A 16073-nucleotide genomic window follows, 5' to 3' on the forward strand; every position below is an offset into this window, starting at 1 on the left:
AAATGGAGGAGATAACAGGGAAAATCCCTGTTATCATTTCCATTTCTCTGAGCAGAAAACTCTATGAACAGTTGTATGATTATAAGCACCTTATTTATTTATAATTGAGTGATTATTTAATATATTCTTTTTATTTATATTGAGTATCAGCCGAGCATTAGTTTTTCCTTAATAAGCACCACTTCAGCTACTTGCCTACACACAGCCTACCTTTAGCATACACTATAGAAAATCAGACCCTTTATCCCCATCCCCAACCCATCCATGCAAACTCAAACTCCATCCCCACCCCAAACCCCTGCAACAGTATAAAATCTCATTTGTATTAAAAACAAGCAATTGTCTTTTATCAAAAATAGTGGAACTACTGCAATGGAATTTGAGTTTGCAGGAACAGAATGGGGTTTATCCTTGTGTCATTCTCTATTAGTTGGTCTTTACTGTTGTGCCAATAATCTAAGCATTTCACACAGATAAGCACATAATTACTTGCACAAAAAAAGCACATTGATTATTTCTTTCTTCAATGTGGGTAAAAGCACACATTTTTATCTACACTAAAATGTGACAAGGACAGATCAAAAGCAAGGAGGTCAGACAGTGAAGAAATGCCAAGCTCCAATCACTTTCTGAGAGATCAATATTGCCACACTTAAAATTTGATTAGGATTGTACCAGAATAAGCAAAGCTAGCAACAGAAAATAATTAGCCGTTCACCTTTGACACAGGGAATGTTTTGATTTGGAAAATTAAAAAAGTCAACCGAAAACTCTAGTGAAAATTTGAAGCATTAGAGTAATTTTACTCGCTTTGCCTCAACTTCTATATATGGTACCTGAAAAATCAGCATCAACCAGAACAGCACTTAGCATGAGTCTATAAAAGGCACTCACCATACAGTCCGTTATCATTTTTTTTTTAAATTCTTTATTCATTTTCAAACATACAATAAGTGTATCAGTATGTTAACCACACTGAAATCCTAAAAAACTAGGCTATAACATGAGTCCATACACAACCTAAAAGGTTGCATTGAGAGATTATTGGGATCTCAAGTGCATACAGCTATATGCCCATTGATCACATCTAGGCAAATAACTAATGAGTGAACTATCATCGGTCCTTTACACTCTCATTGTGTTATTTTATTCAAATAATTTTTGTTTTGTTATGCAATTATTATACTATTATATTTATAATTATTAAGGTACTTAGCTCGGGTGTAGATTCTTAACCTGGGCCAGCTGAAAATAGAACGATGGAAGATCTCCGTTTCGCTCTCATTAGCAGTGAAAGAGCTTCATCAGGAACAGTGCAGAATACCAACACCGGATCATTTCCAACTAAACAAAGTCCGGAAGTGACATCAGACGCCCTTCTAGTGTTTAAAGTTGGCTTCTCGGACTATTTTTTAATCAAGTCCGATATATCAGCCATGCAGCGCCTTTGAAATTTATAGGCACTTTAAACTAAGTTTGCCATTCGGCCTTGCAGTGCCGTTGAAATAAACAGGGTTTCTATTCTGCACTGTTCCTGATGAAGCTCTTTCACTGCTGAGAGCGAAACGGAGATCTTCCGTCGTCCTATTTTCAGCTGGCCCGGGTTAAGAATCTACACCCGAGCTAAGTACCTTATTAATTCTAAATATAAAAGTATAATAATTGCATAACAAAACTAAAATTATTTGAATAAAATAACACAATGAAAGTGTAAAGGACCGATGATAGCTCACTCGTTAGTTATTTGCCTGTGAGCATTTGAGTTCCCAATAATCTCTCAATGCAACCTTTTTGGTTGTGTATGGACTCATGTTATAGCCTAGTTTTTTAGGATTTCAGTGTGATTCACAAGGTTTTGTAGTGATTCCTAGTATTGTATCAATATGTTAAGACAAATTAATCATAAATATATCACTTAATAATCATCAAGATAACAAATAATATGCTGTTATCACCCATCCTTCCCACCCCTTCCTATAATATAATCACATACATTGTACAATCTAAAATAATAAAATTATCCCCTCCCCCCTCATAATTGAAACTGTAAATTTAAGGGAAAAATTTCAACTAATCATTACAATATTTTGTTAATGGCTTCCACACATCTTGAAATTTCCTAAAACACCCTTGCTGTATTGCAATAAATCTTTCCATTTTATATATGTGACAAAGGGAATTCCACCAAAAATTATAATTTAGTCTATTCCAGTTCTTCTAGTTATACCGTTCCATTCTCTTTACATTCACAATGTGTGATTTTGCCTATCCATGGTTCATCATTTGTAACTGTTGAGAGATTCTGGAATTTCCAGGTGTGACAGGTGTGACAGGTATGGCAGGTGATATGAAAGTTGAGTTGCTGGATTAAAACAATACTAGGCTTTGTGAATAAATTAAAACTAAGGGCTCCTTTTACTAAGGTGCGCTAGCGTTTTTAGCGCATGAAACAAGATTAGCGCACGCTATAGCGCACACTAGCCAAAAAATTACCACCTGCTTAAAAGGAGGCGGTGGCGGCTGGTGCACACAGCATTTTAGCGCGCACCTTTCTAAAAGGAGCCCTAAGTGAATATATTAAAGTTTGGGAATTAAAATGAGGATTTTAGTGAAAACACATGAGACACTGTAATTAAAGATTAATAATCTGCACTCAGGAGATTTTAGAAGTTATTTTTGTATCTGATATAGGAAGGGAGAAATCATAAGAAAAAGTACAAGAGAATGTATGGAACAAGGTGTAATAAGTTTCCCAGAAAAAAAAATCAGGAAACCTGATCCTGTACAGGGAAGCAAAAGGATGTCTGCTTTCTATAGATCAGGATGCAAACCTATACAGAAATAGCTTATTATCTGAATAGGTCAAAAGATATAAGGGTCGTACAGAAGTCATAAGGAGAAAAAAGTGAAATACTGTTACCTACTGAGCTTAATGTACAAGTGAATTTGCCTAACTTTACATTGTATTTTACTTTTGTTCCAAGATACAAGAGGTTAATTGAATAATTACATTTAAAAATATATATGTTTTTGTAAATGTACTAGGCACAGGATATGCATGCTAAGAAGATGTTTTAGGAAAGTCTAACTATTGTATGCTAAGTCAGGCCATTATATGCTAATGCTATAGAATGATGTCAGGGAAAGTATAAATGTATAGTATTTCAGAACTTCCCTTTGTGAGGAAAAGTTTTCAGGAGAATTTTAACAGGTCTTCTCTCCTCCCCTTAGATACAAAAGAATGCTCTTATATTATTTTTACTTTATATCTCTTAAATAAACTCAAATATTCTGCTCATTAAAGCACACAGCGTTTTGTGTCCAATTTATTTTAACAACCACCAGGACGGAAAGTTTTCTCTTCTGCATAGGAGAGGAATTTTCTTCACCTGTGGAACATCTCCTGAACCTGTATCTAAGAAAATAGCAGCCGCCCTGAATACAACAAATATTCTTCATTTGTGCCACTGTGTTCTCATTTTTGTGGAATGGCACATAAGAAAAACAGCTTTCACTTTCACCTCATGGCTAGACTTTGCTTCCAGATATGTCCCCCAAGCGTCCAAAGAGTGAATTGCAGGTTCTTCAAGTGCTATCCCATGCAGGAACCTAATCCTATTCTTTCTGCAGTTCTGAGGCAACGTGTGTACTGCTGGAATTTAACCTCTATTTTCCCATAAACTCGATGTTTTGTTATTCACAATTTTGCACTTCATGAACATTTTTGGGAACCGTACTACATAAGAACATAAGAATAGCCTTACTAAGTCACACCAATGATCCATCTAGCCCAGTAGCCCTTCCTCACGTTGGCCAATCCAGGATACTAGTACCTGGCCAAAACTCAGAGTGGCAATATTCTATGCTACCGTTCCAGGGCAAGCAGTAGCTTCCCCTATGTTTGTCTCAATAATAGACTATGGACTTTTCTTCCATTGTCTAAAACCTTTCTTAAAACCAGCTACACTATCCGCTCTTACCACAACTTCTAGTAAAGCGTTCCAGAGCTTAACTATTCTCTGAGTGAAAAAATATTTCCTCCTATTGGCTTTAAAAGTATTTCTCTGTAACTTTATCGAGTGTCCCCGTTCTACTCCACTCGGAATTTTGTAGACTTCAATCATATCTCCCCTCAGCCGTCTCTTTTCCAAGCTAAAGAGCCCTAACCTTTTTAGTCTTTCCTCATATGAGAGGATTTCCATCCCCTTTATCATCTTGATTGCTCTTCTTGGAACCTTTTCTAGTGCTGCTATATCTTTTTTGAGATAAGGAGACCAGAATTGAATGCAATACTCAAGGTGAGGTCACACCATAGAGCGATACAGAAGCATTATAACATTCTTAGTCTTGTTAGCCATCCCTTTTTAAAATAATTCCTAGCATCGGAGACATTGGAGGTGACTAGCGGAGTGCCACAGGGCTCAGTCCTGGGCCCATTGCTTTTTAACATATTCATAAGGGACTTGACCCGAGGGCTTCAGGGTAAAGTAACACTATTCGCAGATGACGCCAAACTATGTAATATAGTGAGTGAAAGCAATCTGCAGGATAGTATGACGCAGGATCTGCTTACGTTGGAAAACTGGTCCTCGACATGGCAGCTGGGCTTCAACGCTAAGAAATGTAAGGTCATGCATCTCGGCAGCGGTAATCCATGCAGAACTTACACCTTGAATGGAGAAACACTAGCTACGACTTCAGAAGAACAAGACTTGGGAGTAATCATCAGTGCAGACATGAAGGCTGCCAAACAAGTAGAGAAGACCTCATCCAAGGCAAGGCAAATGATGGGATGTATCAATAGAAGCTTTGCCAGCTGCAAACCTGAAGTCATAATGCCACTGTACAGAACCATGGTGAGACCTCATCTGGAATACTGTGTGCAATTCTGGAGGCCACATTACCGTAAAGACGTGCTTAGAGTTGAGTCGGTTCAGCGGATGGCCATTAGGATGATCTCGGGGCTCAAAGGTCTCTCGTATGAAGAAAGACTAAACAAATTGCAGCTCTACACTCTAGAGGAACGCAGGGAAAGGGGGGACATGATTGAGACATTTAAATACATCACAGGACGTGTCGAAGGGGAAGACGACATCTTCTTTCCCAGAGGATCCTCGGTCACAAGGGGACACCCGCTCAAACTCAGAGGAGGGAAATTTAATGGTGACACCAGGAAGTATTTCTTCACAGAAAGAGTGGTTGATCACTGGAACAAGCTTCCAGTACAGGTGGTCAAGGCCACCAGCGTGCTTGACTTTAAGAATAAATGGGACATCCACGTGGGATCCTTGCGAGGGTCAAGATAAGGAACTAGGACATTAGCACCCAGACCTAATGGAGGGTCAGTAGAGTGGGCAGACTTGATGGGCTATATCCCTTTTCTGCCGTCAACTTTCTATGTTTCTATGTTTCTATCTTGTTTGCTTTCTTGGCCGCCAAATAACGAGGACTGTAGATTCATGCTTAGCACCTGTACATATGAGTAACATTTAGGCGCATCCATTTTTAGACCAATGCAAACCAGACCTAAATACCTACACTTAAGTTGTTTGAGGATTGGTGTATTCTATAACAGTACACCTAACTTTTAGGAACTCCTATAATCTGCCCATGCTCCATATGCAAAACTGAGCTCTTTTATTAATACTTGGGGATCATGGGTCATTTTTATCAAGCAATGGAAAAAGGAGGTGATACTCAATACCCCTGAGTACCCCTCAAAAAAGACCTGCTTATATCTAAAAACTATTTACAAGAAACATTCTCTAAAAATAACAGCCTCATTTTTTTATTTCAGCCCCTGGTGCAATAGTCCCCACAATGCTATTTGAAATTGTTTTTATTTATTCAGGGTTTTTTTTCTGTGAATATCTCTCCAAACAGAAAATGTAAGCCTCAGCCACAAATTGCACTTTTCAAAAATGTGTTAGCAAATTGATTTGCAGGCATTTTTATTTTTCTCACTACATTTTTGTGCCTGATTTTTCAATCTGTGGTCTAAACCTTTAAAGAACTAGAAATTAGTCTCTTAATGAAACTGCAAAGGAGTTCATTAGGTCTTTGGAAACCTGTTTCTATGAGTGCCACAGTTCTGCTAAATTAGTGTGCATTCCAAGTTATAAAAACTCTGCTTACTGGAAGCTTGGTAACATCACTAAGGAAACCATAGGTATGATAACTGGCATTCTTCTCATTCGAGGAACATGCTAGAATAAAAGAGGGAAAGAATCTGAGAAAGATAATTTTGACTGATTCCTGGGAGACCTAAGCCAGGAGAAGATAAAAGTGGAATCATAATTTTCAGTGATGAAGGAGAGCTGCAGCAGGGCCAAAAGAAAGATTTGCATATCAACTCTGTAGTAGAAGGACTCTAAAATTATAGAGATTCTTTCTGTAGGGCTAGAAGGAGGTTCAGAGGCAAGGGTTACTGAGACTTGTTGCCTGGAAAATGGGTCTAAATGCTTCAATGGAAGAGGTCTTCATACTGAAGCTGTGAAAAGACTTCATCTTATAGAAAGGACTTCATAATGATTTGGGGGTCATAATGGGGCTGCATGATATTGCAGTTCAGAATGGGCAAGAAAGGGGTTTTATTAGGATTACTAGATGTCTGGATCTACCTGGACATGTCCTCTTTTTAGAGCACTGGTTCCCAACCCTGTCCTGGGGGACCAGCAGCCAGTCGAGTTTTCAAGATATCCCTAATGAATATGCATGAGAGAGATTTGCTTACCTGTCACTTCAATTATATGCAAATCTCTCTCATGCATATTCATTAGGAATATATTGAAAACCCGAATGGCTGGTGGACCCCCAGGACAGGGTTAGGAACCACTGTTTTAGAGAACTGTCTGGGTGTCTGGGCAGCTTTCTCCCTTGTCTAGGATATGCTTCCCTGTCTCCCATCTACCTCCGGCTCCACTGAAATTTAATCTTCAGGACAGCCAACAGAAGCAGGGAGGTGAACCTGCTGCCATTGGCCTGCCCTGGAAGCAGCCTGTCTGGAGAGACTTCCTGTTCTTATGTAGGCAGTATGCTCTAGAGAGAAGGCTTCCGGGGCAAGCTGATGGCAGCAGGCTCACCTCACTGCTGCTGCTGACCGGCCAGCCCAAAGATTAAATTTTGAGAAGGAGGTAGGTGAGAGGCATGGGAGAGTCATAGCGGGAGTGAGAGAGAAAAGCATCTGCGAGGGAGGAAGAGAGAAGCACCCATGGGTGGGTTGGAGGGAGAAGCACCTGTGGGGTATAGAGGAGAAGAGAGAGAAGCACCCAAGGGGGTTGGAGGGAGAGAAAGAGAGAAGCACAAAAAAGGATACAGAAAATGGGAAGGAGGACTAAGGAAATGGGTGAAAGGTGGGGCTGGGGGTGGGATGTGTCAGGGTCAGGGGTGGGGCGTGGTCATGTGTCCTTTTTTTACTTCACAAATATGGTAACCCTAGGTTTTATGATCTTGATGGTTGGCTAAGAGGGGATAAAATACTCCTACTAAGTGGTCCTTTTCCTTTGGGACAGTTAGTACAGAGAATTTTCCAGCAGCTAATATGAATATTATACTGAATAATGTCTAAATTAATAATAATGTTATGCTATGGAGGGTAAGTTTTAATATGTCTCAAAAAACCTTATTGCACAGAATGTTAAGTATACCTACATATTTTACCAAGTCAAATGCTAAAAGTTTTTAATAAGTTGTATTGCATTTGAAGCCTGGGTCCACTGAGGTAGTTTTTTATTGCTACTTCCCTGAAAGAATGTTTATTAGACAATGATTTATGCCCTGATGGAGAGAAGGAAGCAAAGTGCCGCAAGGCCTTCACTGGGTGACTTTAACAAAATGCATTCAGTGCCACAGTAAAACCTTAGATTGCAAGTAACTTAGTTTATGAGGGTTTTGCAAGACAAGCAAAACATTTTATTAAATTTTAACTTGATATACAAGCAATGTCTTGCAATACAAGTACATACAGTATACACACATCACAACTGAGCCGATGGTTCGTCTCTCGCTGACACTGCAAAAGTGTAGTGACTTCTAAACAAGCAAAGTCTTGCAATACAAGTACATACAGTATACACGCGTCACATCATCTCTTTGACACTGTGGGAGTATAGTAACTGTTCTAAATGAGCGGTCTTGTAATACAAGTATATACAGTATTTTGTATTAAAGTTTTTGGGTTGTGGAACAAATCGTCTGAGTTTCCATTATTTCTTATGGGGAAATTTGCTTTGATTTATGAGTGCTTTGAATTACAAGCATGCTTCTGGAAAAAATTATGCTCACAAACCAAGGTTTGACTGAACAGTATATACGCAAGTTAATAATAGATTTCAGATTGATCTTCCATATAATAAATTAAATAAATTATAGGGATTAACTAAAGCTTTGCTACATATATAGGAGCCTATATACTAACCCACAAAAATACTGAGGGATTAGTAAGAGGTGCTCGACTTTAAGAATAGATGGGACATCCAGTGGGATCCCTACGAGGGTCGAGCTAAGGAACTAAGTCATCAGCACTCAGACTTAATGGGGTGGGTCAGTAGAGTGGGCAGACTTGATGGACTGTAGCCCTTTTCTGCCGTCATCTTTCTATGTTTCTATGTTTTTATGTTTCTACGTTCAGAAATTTATCTACCTCAGTAGGAAGGAAAAGAGTTTTCAAAATATTTTTGTTTTTTCAGTATAGTCCCCTGAGCACTCCATACACTTCATCTACTTTTCCTGCAATGACTAACTCCTTTGAAAAGAATTATTCTGTTTGACCTTCAGACCAAGACATCACAGCTTCCTTGATATTTTCATCACTTGAAAACTGCTATCCATGGAGAGATTTCTTCAAAATTCGGAACAGAAAATAATCTGAGGAGCTAGGTCAAGACTGTAGGGTGGGTGGGTCCATTACTGAAATCCACATTCTCGGATGGCAGCCTGTGATTGTCATGACATGTGCACTGGTGCATTGTTGTGAAGCAGCAGTATACCTGTTGTGAGTTTTCCTTGTCTTTTCTTTTTGATTGACTCCCGCAAAGTGATCATTGTGTTGGCATAACTCTCTCCAGTTATGGTTGTCTTGTTTAGCATGAACTCCAGAAGCAAAAGTCCTTCATCATCCCAGAAAACAGTTGCCATGATGTTGCCTGCAGATTTTTCTCTCTTGACCTTTTTTGGAGTGGGAAATGACTTGTGCTTCCACTGAATTTACTCCATTTTGGACTCAGGATCTCTGTGATAGATCTAAGTTTCATCTCCAATCACTAAACGATGAAGAAAATTAACTTGGTCTTCATGGAACATCTCCAGGGTCTCCTAACAGTACTGGAGCCTCATGGCCTTCTGACATGGCATCAGCATTCTTGGAACTCATCTTGCACTAACCTTGGACATGCTTTGGGCATGAATTATTTACCAAACTGTATCTACTGAAATGCCCATTTCTTCAGATATTTGGGAAACCTTAATTTGTCTGTATGACAAAATTAAATCCTCAACTTTCTTGCACATTTTTGTGGCAGTTGCTTCCACAGGCCATCCAGAGTGAGGGTCATCTTCAATGGGCTCTCTACCCCACTTAAACTGCTTGCTCCAAAATGTCACTTTGTAGGATAATGGGACAGACTCACTATAAACTGCAGTCATGAATTAATGGATTTCCTTTGACTTTTCCCTTTCTTTTCTGATAAATTTTATCACTGAACAGTGCTCCAAATCTAGCAGTTTCTTACTTGATTCACACAAGGACTCTCCTGACATCCTATCTTTTGGAATGTTAGACTCACACTGAGCCATAACTGTGCATGAATAACCTTGAGACATGTCACAACATGTACAGATTTATTTCAACACACTAGTTACTTTCTTTCATACTCAGGTACATAAATTATTGAACGCCCCTCATACCTTTTTCTGAGAAATTTATCTAAGAGATGCAAATGAGCTCTTTAAGTAGGACTACAAGCAGCAGTAGCCCTTGTTAGAAAGTTTCCCTACCTTCAGGGCTGGATTTTCCTATAGGCTAACTAGGCTTCAGCCTAGGGCCTCAAGATCAAGAGGGGCCTACATTCAAATTGTTAGCAAAATTAAAATTACACTATTCTAAAAACAGTGAACACTAAAACACTGAACTGAAAATAAGGAGAAATTCTACGCTTCAGGATCGGAACCGGCTCCGGCCGCAAAGGGGCACCGACTCGGCTTCTCCCTTTCTTTTTCTCGCCCTGGGAGGAGGATCAGGGAGGGAAAGACGTTAGTCCAGAAATAGCTGGGCAAAGCCCAGCCCAGCGGGGAGAGAGGCAAAACATGGATCCGTCAGGACAGGGCGGCCCAGACTGGCATCGGGGGTGGGGTGGGGGCTTTCAGTGGAAGGGGGATGGGAGGCAGGCTGGCATCGGAGGGGGATGGGGGGTTTAATGGAAGGCAGGCAGGAAGACATGGAGGGGTGTTCAATGGAAGGGGGATGGGAGGCAGGTGGGCATCGGAGGGGGGAGGGGGGAGGTGAGGAAGGACGCACTGGGGGCACTATGGACATAGGAAGGGGCAATGTTGTGTGTTATGTTTGATTAGTTATTGTTACAAGTACTATATATGGTGCTGAGAATAAATGTCCAAATAAGTGTTCTTGACTTTTTTTTTTTATTATCCGTGTCACATTTTTTATAAAGGTTAGTACCAATAACAACATGTTTCATTTAACATATTGATATATATCACAGTAATGATGTATTTTATTATCTCTCATGTAATTTACAAACTTAAAAATGGGAGGTGAAAGGGCCTCATAAGTGGAATAGCCTAGGGCCTCTTTTCATCTAAATCCAGCCCTGCCTACCTTATTTACCTTAGAAGATTATGCCTGGAACCTGTGGCAGGAAGGAAAACTCATGGCACTTTCCCTTTAAGACCTGTAAAGCAGTCAAGGACAGAAAAGGCAGGATAGCTGAAAATTATTAAGTTTCTCTTCTAATCATTACAGACTGAGAACTTCACTATTGTTCTAGCAACCAAGGGAGAGCTGTGGAAAAAACTCCTCTCTAGACAGAAGAAAATGACAGCAGCAGAAAGGTTAAAGACTACATCTCCCATGATGCCATAAGGACTCCCAACTGCCCTAATTAGCAATCAGGTCTCCTAAGAGCAGACAGCCCTTTAAAGGAAGGATTTATCATGGAGAAAGGACACTCCCAGAAAGAGAAATGCTCCCAGAACAGGGAAATTTCATTAAATAGGCAAGCTGGGCAGTAAGTTCCAGCAACAGCCAGAGGTAGAACTTTATCCACAGTTAAGCATGGAAGATCTTAGACATAAGAGAAAGGTAGCAGTGCTATGGATTTGAGGAGATCTCCATAGGAAATAGGTAGAGAATATGGGGAAGGAAATGGAGCATATTGTCTACTATAGGAAGTCTGAGGCTATTGCTGAGCAGGTGTTTGGAAGGTCACCATAATGAGTAGGCAGGAACATGGTTTAAGAGAGAATTCCCTGGTGAGTTGTAAGTAGCCCAGCCTAGCATTTCAAAATGATGAGTTATACCCGGTAATGAGAAGTCTTCAGGTATGGGAAAAGATAAAATTGGAGTTGCACCAAGAATCCTTTCATGAGTGAGCCCAAATGTACTGTTTGATCTCTTATTTTGTGTGAAAGAAAGAAGGGGTGAGGCATCTGAGTTCTAGAGGCCATTTTTGTGTGAATAGTAAGGCAAGGCATGAGCTTATTATATGGTCATTCAGAGGAAAGAGTACTGAAGGAAAAACCTAAGATGTTCATTTACTCTGAAAGCCTAGAAGGCAGTAAGCTTAGAGAAAAGCCTCCTGCAATCTAGGAGTCAGAACAAGGAACAAGGAAGAAGTAGGCTGGGCTTGCAGATTCAGTCAGGGCGTGAGCAAGATGGCTGTTAGAAGCCAAACCCAAGTGTATTGTACTCTAAGGGGATTTTACATTTACCACTAGGTGGCATGCCAGGCTTGAGCATCCAGATACAAATCCCATCCTAGCTGTAACACCACTTGTACCACACTGACAGGGTCAGCTCCAATATTCAGAGACACTTAACTGATAAATATCAATTAATATTGTAGTGCTGAGGTGGTCCAAGGAGTGAAGTTGAGGAACAGCTAGCATGTAACAGACCACCTGGAGTGGAAGGGTCAAGACACTGAAACCACACTACAGTGGCATAGGAACAAAACACTTTTTATTTCTGTACAGTTTGCCTTAATTCATAAAGGAAGTTTGGCTTACCTCAGTCAAATGTTGTGTCTACCTCAGACCTCTCCTTTCTCCTTGGACCTCTCTCTGAGTCAAGCCTGGGCAGAAATACTCCTCCCTGAGACCTGCCCCTCTGACTCAGCACTGAGCCAAGTAGTGTAGGGCAGTGGTTCCCAACTCTGGCCTGGAGGACCACCAGGCCAGTCAGGTTTTCAGGATAGCCCTAAATAATATGCACGAGAGAGATCTGCATATAAAGAAGATGCCAGGCATGCAAATCTGCTCCATGCATATTCATTAGGGTTATCCTGAAAACCTGACTGCTCTGGTGGTCCTCCAGGACAGGGTTGGGAAACACTGGTGTAGGGCACTCTGGGACTTGTAGTCCTTCTCAAATACATGGTGCCCTCTGCTGCCCAGTGGCATAACAGCAGTCCCAGAGAGGGAAAATCCCTCACTCTGCCACATAGCAATTATGTGGACAGGGACCATATTTTATGCTGGTGCCTGAACTGGGCAAACAAGGTGGTACAAAAAAATGCAGTCCTATCTTTACCCACCTAGTTATGCAAGTGCTGCCTCTGAATATTGACTGGTACCTACATAACATCCGGTATATACACATGGCTCAGCAAGGAATTTCCAAGCTTAAATCTGCCCTTGGCTTTCACCGACTTAAAAACTGCTTATTGCCACAGGCTAATTATCAGCTTGCATACCTTTATTTTGTGTGGTTAACAGATCTTAATGGTATTGAAACACTGTCACCAGTTTGTTGTGACTTGCAGTTTTGTTTTGACTGACTGCAAATGTGGAAAATTCAATAAAGCCAATCATGAAAAAATGGTACAAATTCTGTCGTGTCACTAAAATAAAAGGCAGGGGAAAATAATTTCCTACAGATAATCCAGGCACGAACAGCTTCCTGACACAAGCTGGCCAACAATGTGATCATTTCTGAGATAAAATGGAAAATATGAACATGCAAAGTAATGTCCTGAGACAGATATATTGTTATTCTAAGTCCATTTGCAAGGCTGTTGTCTTACCTTGTTTATTTTTTTTAAGTTACGGATAAATAAAGGGAATATCTTAACTCACTTAATCAGATAAATGCCAACTCAGTCCCCAGAACGCCCATAAACTAGACAAGTTTGTCAGGTGCTAACCCCTGAATTCTACATATGGCGCTCAACATTGCGCATAGAACTTTGGGCACATGCCCAAATTCTGCATGAAATTTAATTGAATTATGAACCAACTAGCACTGATAATTGTGTGATAATAAACAATTAGAATGCATGTGTGCTTCTTGCTAGGCATATTCTAGAAAGATATGCACGTGAATCCTAGTGTACGCATACGAAAAGAGAGCGTGGCCATGGGTGGAGCTTGGGCGGGTCATGGGTAGTCCAAGAATTTGTGCACACTGTTACGGAAATGGTTCAACCTGTGCCTCATTTAGGCATAGGGATTTGCATTGGGTTTTAGTTGGCGTAAATCCTTTACCCCTGGTGGAATTCTGCATAAAAATATTTAAAATTCTCCACACAATATATCAAAATTCTACAAAGTTTATTTGAAGTGTTTTGTGTGCAATTCTCCAATCCTAGGGTGAGCAGATGTCTGGATTTACCCGGACATGTCCAGGCGTCCGGACAGCTTGTCAAAACCCAGTACTTTGACCGGGTTTTGAAAAGCAGATTGTGTCGGGAGGAGCTTCTACACATGCGTGGATGCAATGTGGTGATGTCATGCACATGTGTAACATCATCACATTACATCTGTGGATGCCCTCCCTCCCGATGAACAGGCTGAGGGACGGGGCTAGAACTAGGGGTGAGGCTGGGGCGTGGCATAAGCATATTGGGTTGGGAATGGTAGGACTGGGCAGGCCTGGGGAGAGGGGGGGGGGGGTCCATGGGTCCAGATTTTACATAAGTAAAATCTGGTAACCCTATCCTATTCTAAGGCCTGAAATTCCTTCCTGCCTTTTCCTCTTTCAAGTTCTAGCTACTTCAGTTTCATCTCTCACTCCAACTGCAGTTGGAAAATGACTGCTATTATGAATTATTGTTTGTGAATGAGCTGCAATGTTCTTTTGAGAGTTTTGTTCTTGAGCGTTGCTATTACTACCCTCATGGAGGGAAAGTGAACTGTGATCCTGACAAGTTAAAATAAGTGGTTTTAAGTCAAGTTTGAAAATAAAGCTAAAATCTTTATTTTCCACCTTTAAAAACTGTGTGGTGTGGTGTGAAGCCTATCACATTAAGACAGGTCCAGCAGTGTGCATGGGAGGCACTGAATCAGGCTGTATAATTAAGTCACACACCCAACTGCTCAGTTGGACAGGGGTCCAAGCCGGCTCTAGAGGAGTTAGCCGGGTGTCCCTGGCACAGTGCACACCATTAATGGCATTTAAACACACAAATAGTGAGGAAGAAATAAATACACAAAAGAATATTTACCGCATTTTTCACACTATAAGACGCACCTGACCATAAGATGCACCATAAATTTAGAGGAGGAAAACAAGAAAAAAAAACATTCTGAAACAAATTGTGTACTAATATATACCAGGCTTTGCACCCAGCCCCCTAACTCCCTGCCAAACTCTGCACCCAACCCCACACTCCCTGCCAGGCTCTGCACCCTATCCCCCTCCCTGCCATGCTCTGCATCCTGTCCCCTCTCCTTGCCAGGCTCTGTACCCTGACCCTCCTCCCTACCAGATTCTGCACACAGCCCCTTCCCTACCAGGCTATGAACTCAGCCCCCTTCCCTACCAGGTTATATAACCAGCCCCTCTCCCTGCCAAGCTCTGCACCTTGTCCCCCTGCCCTGCCCTGTACCCCCTCTAGTGGTCTAGCAGTAAGCCAGGACATGGTACAGTGCAGGTCTAAGTGGTAGGCAGTCCCCCCCCCCCCCCGGGCACCATTAAATTCTGGTGGTCCAGCAGTGTATCATCAGGAGCAAGCTTCCTGCACTCCTGCCCCTCCCTCATTGGATGGCTGCCTCCTGATTATGTCAGGGCCAGCAGCACACAAGGCAGGAGCGAGCTTTCCGCGATCCAGCCTAGGCCAACGCCATTCCCTGAATGGCTGCCATCAGTTTTCACAGGACTTGCGAGAACTGACAGCAGCCATTCAAGAAGCGGCACAGAGCCAGGCTGGAGTGCGAAAAGCTATGCAAATAATAATGCTTTTTTATATACCACTTCGGTGGCATATATGTGCCACCCGTCCCTCCCACTACCCGATTTTTCTTTTGAAAATTTCCACAGCAGCTTTAATAGGTGCACAAGAGACGAACATTTAACACATGCGCATAAGACACATCTTTAACACACATGCATAAGATGCGTTCTTTACACACCCGTATATTATGGTTCAATTCCATTAAAAAATTATTTTTATAAATTTCCATATGCAATCGGCATCCCAGACTTGCTAGTATATGTTTCTAACACATGCATTTCAACACTACTGGCCCCTCCTGACCTGTCGCTAACTAAATTTGGATTGGTTAAATGCCGGCGCTTCGTTTTGTGCATCACATGGGCATCGATTGAAGTGCTTATTTTAATACTGATGAGTTTTCTGTAATATATTTATATATGATTATCGGAGGTTGCTACAAACCACGGAAAAGACCACAATTTGCCATTTTGTGCATCGATAGCTGAAATACTTTGACACTAAACCAGTTTAAACTGCTAAACAGAATAGATATCCATCTAAAAAAATAGGTTTTGAAAATAATGAATTGGAAGAGTCTGGCAAGAAAACATCCATCTGCTCCTTTATGCCACTTTTTGGACATTTTTTCTCTTTTGAAAATGAGTCTCTTATTCTTTTTCATAACAG

The 16073-nt window shown here is 41.0% G+C and overlaps 1 long non-coding RNA gene across 1 annotated transcript in view; it reads right to left on the reverse strand.

The window, feature by feature from the left end:
* LOC117362377 overlaps positions 1-12275 on the reverse strand; it is a 54441-nt gene extending 42166 nt beyond the window's left edge. The window contains exon 1 of the long non-coding RNA XR_004539871.1: positions 12241-12275. This is a non-coding gene — a long non-coding RNA (uncharacterized LOC117362377). The remainder of the gene's footprint in view (positions 1-12240) is intronic.
* Between the last annotated feature and the right edge of the window lie 3798 nt (positions 12276-16073).

The sequence above is a fragment of the Geotrypetes seraphini genome, chromosome 6, assembly GCF_902459505.1.
Source record: "Geotrypetes seraphini chromosome 6, aGeoSer1.1, whole genome shotgun sequence".
Taxonomy (NCBI): Eukaryota; Metazoa; Chordata; class Amphibia; order Gymnophiona; family Dermophiidae; genus Geotrypetes; species Geotrypetes seraphini.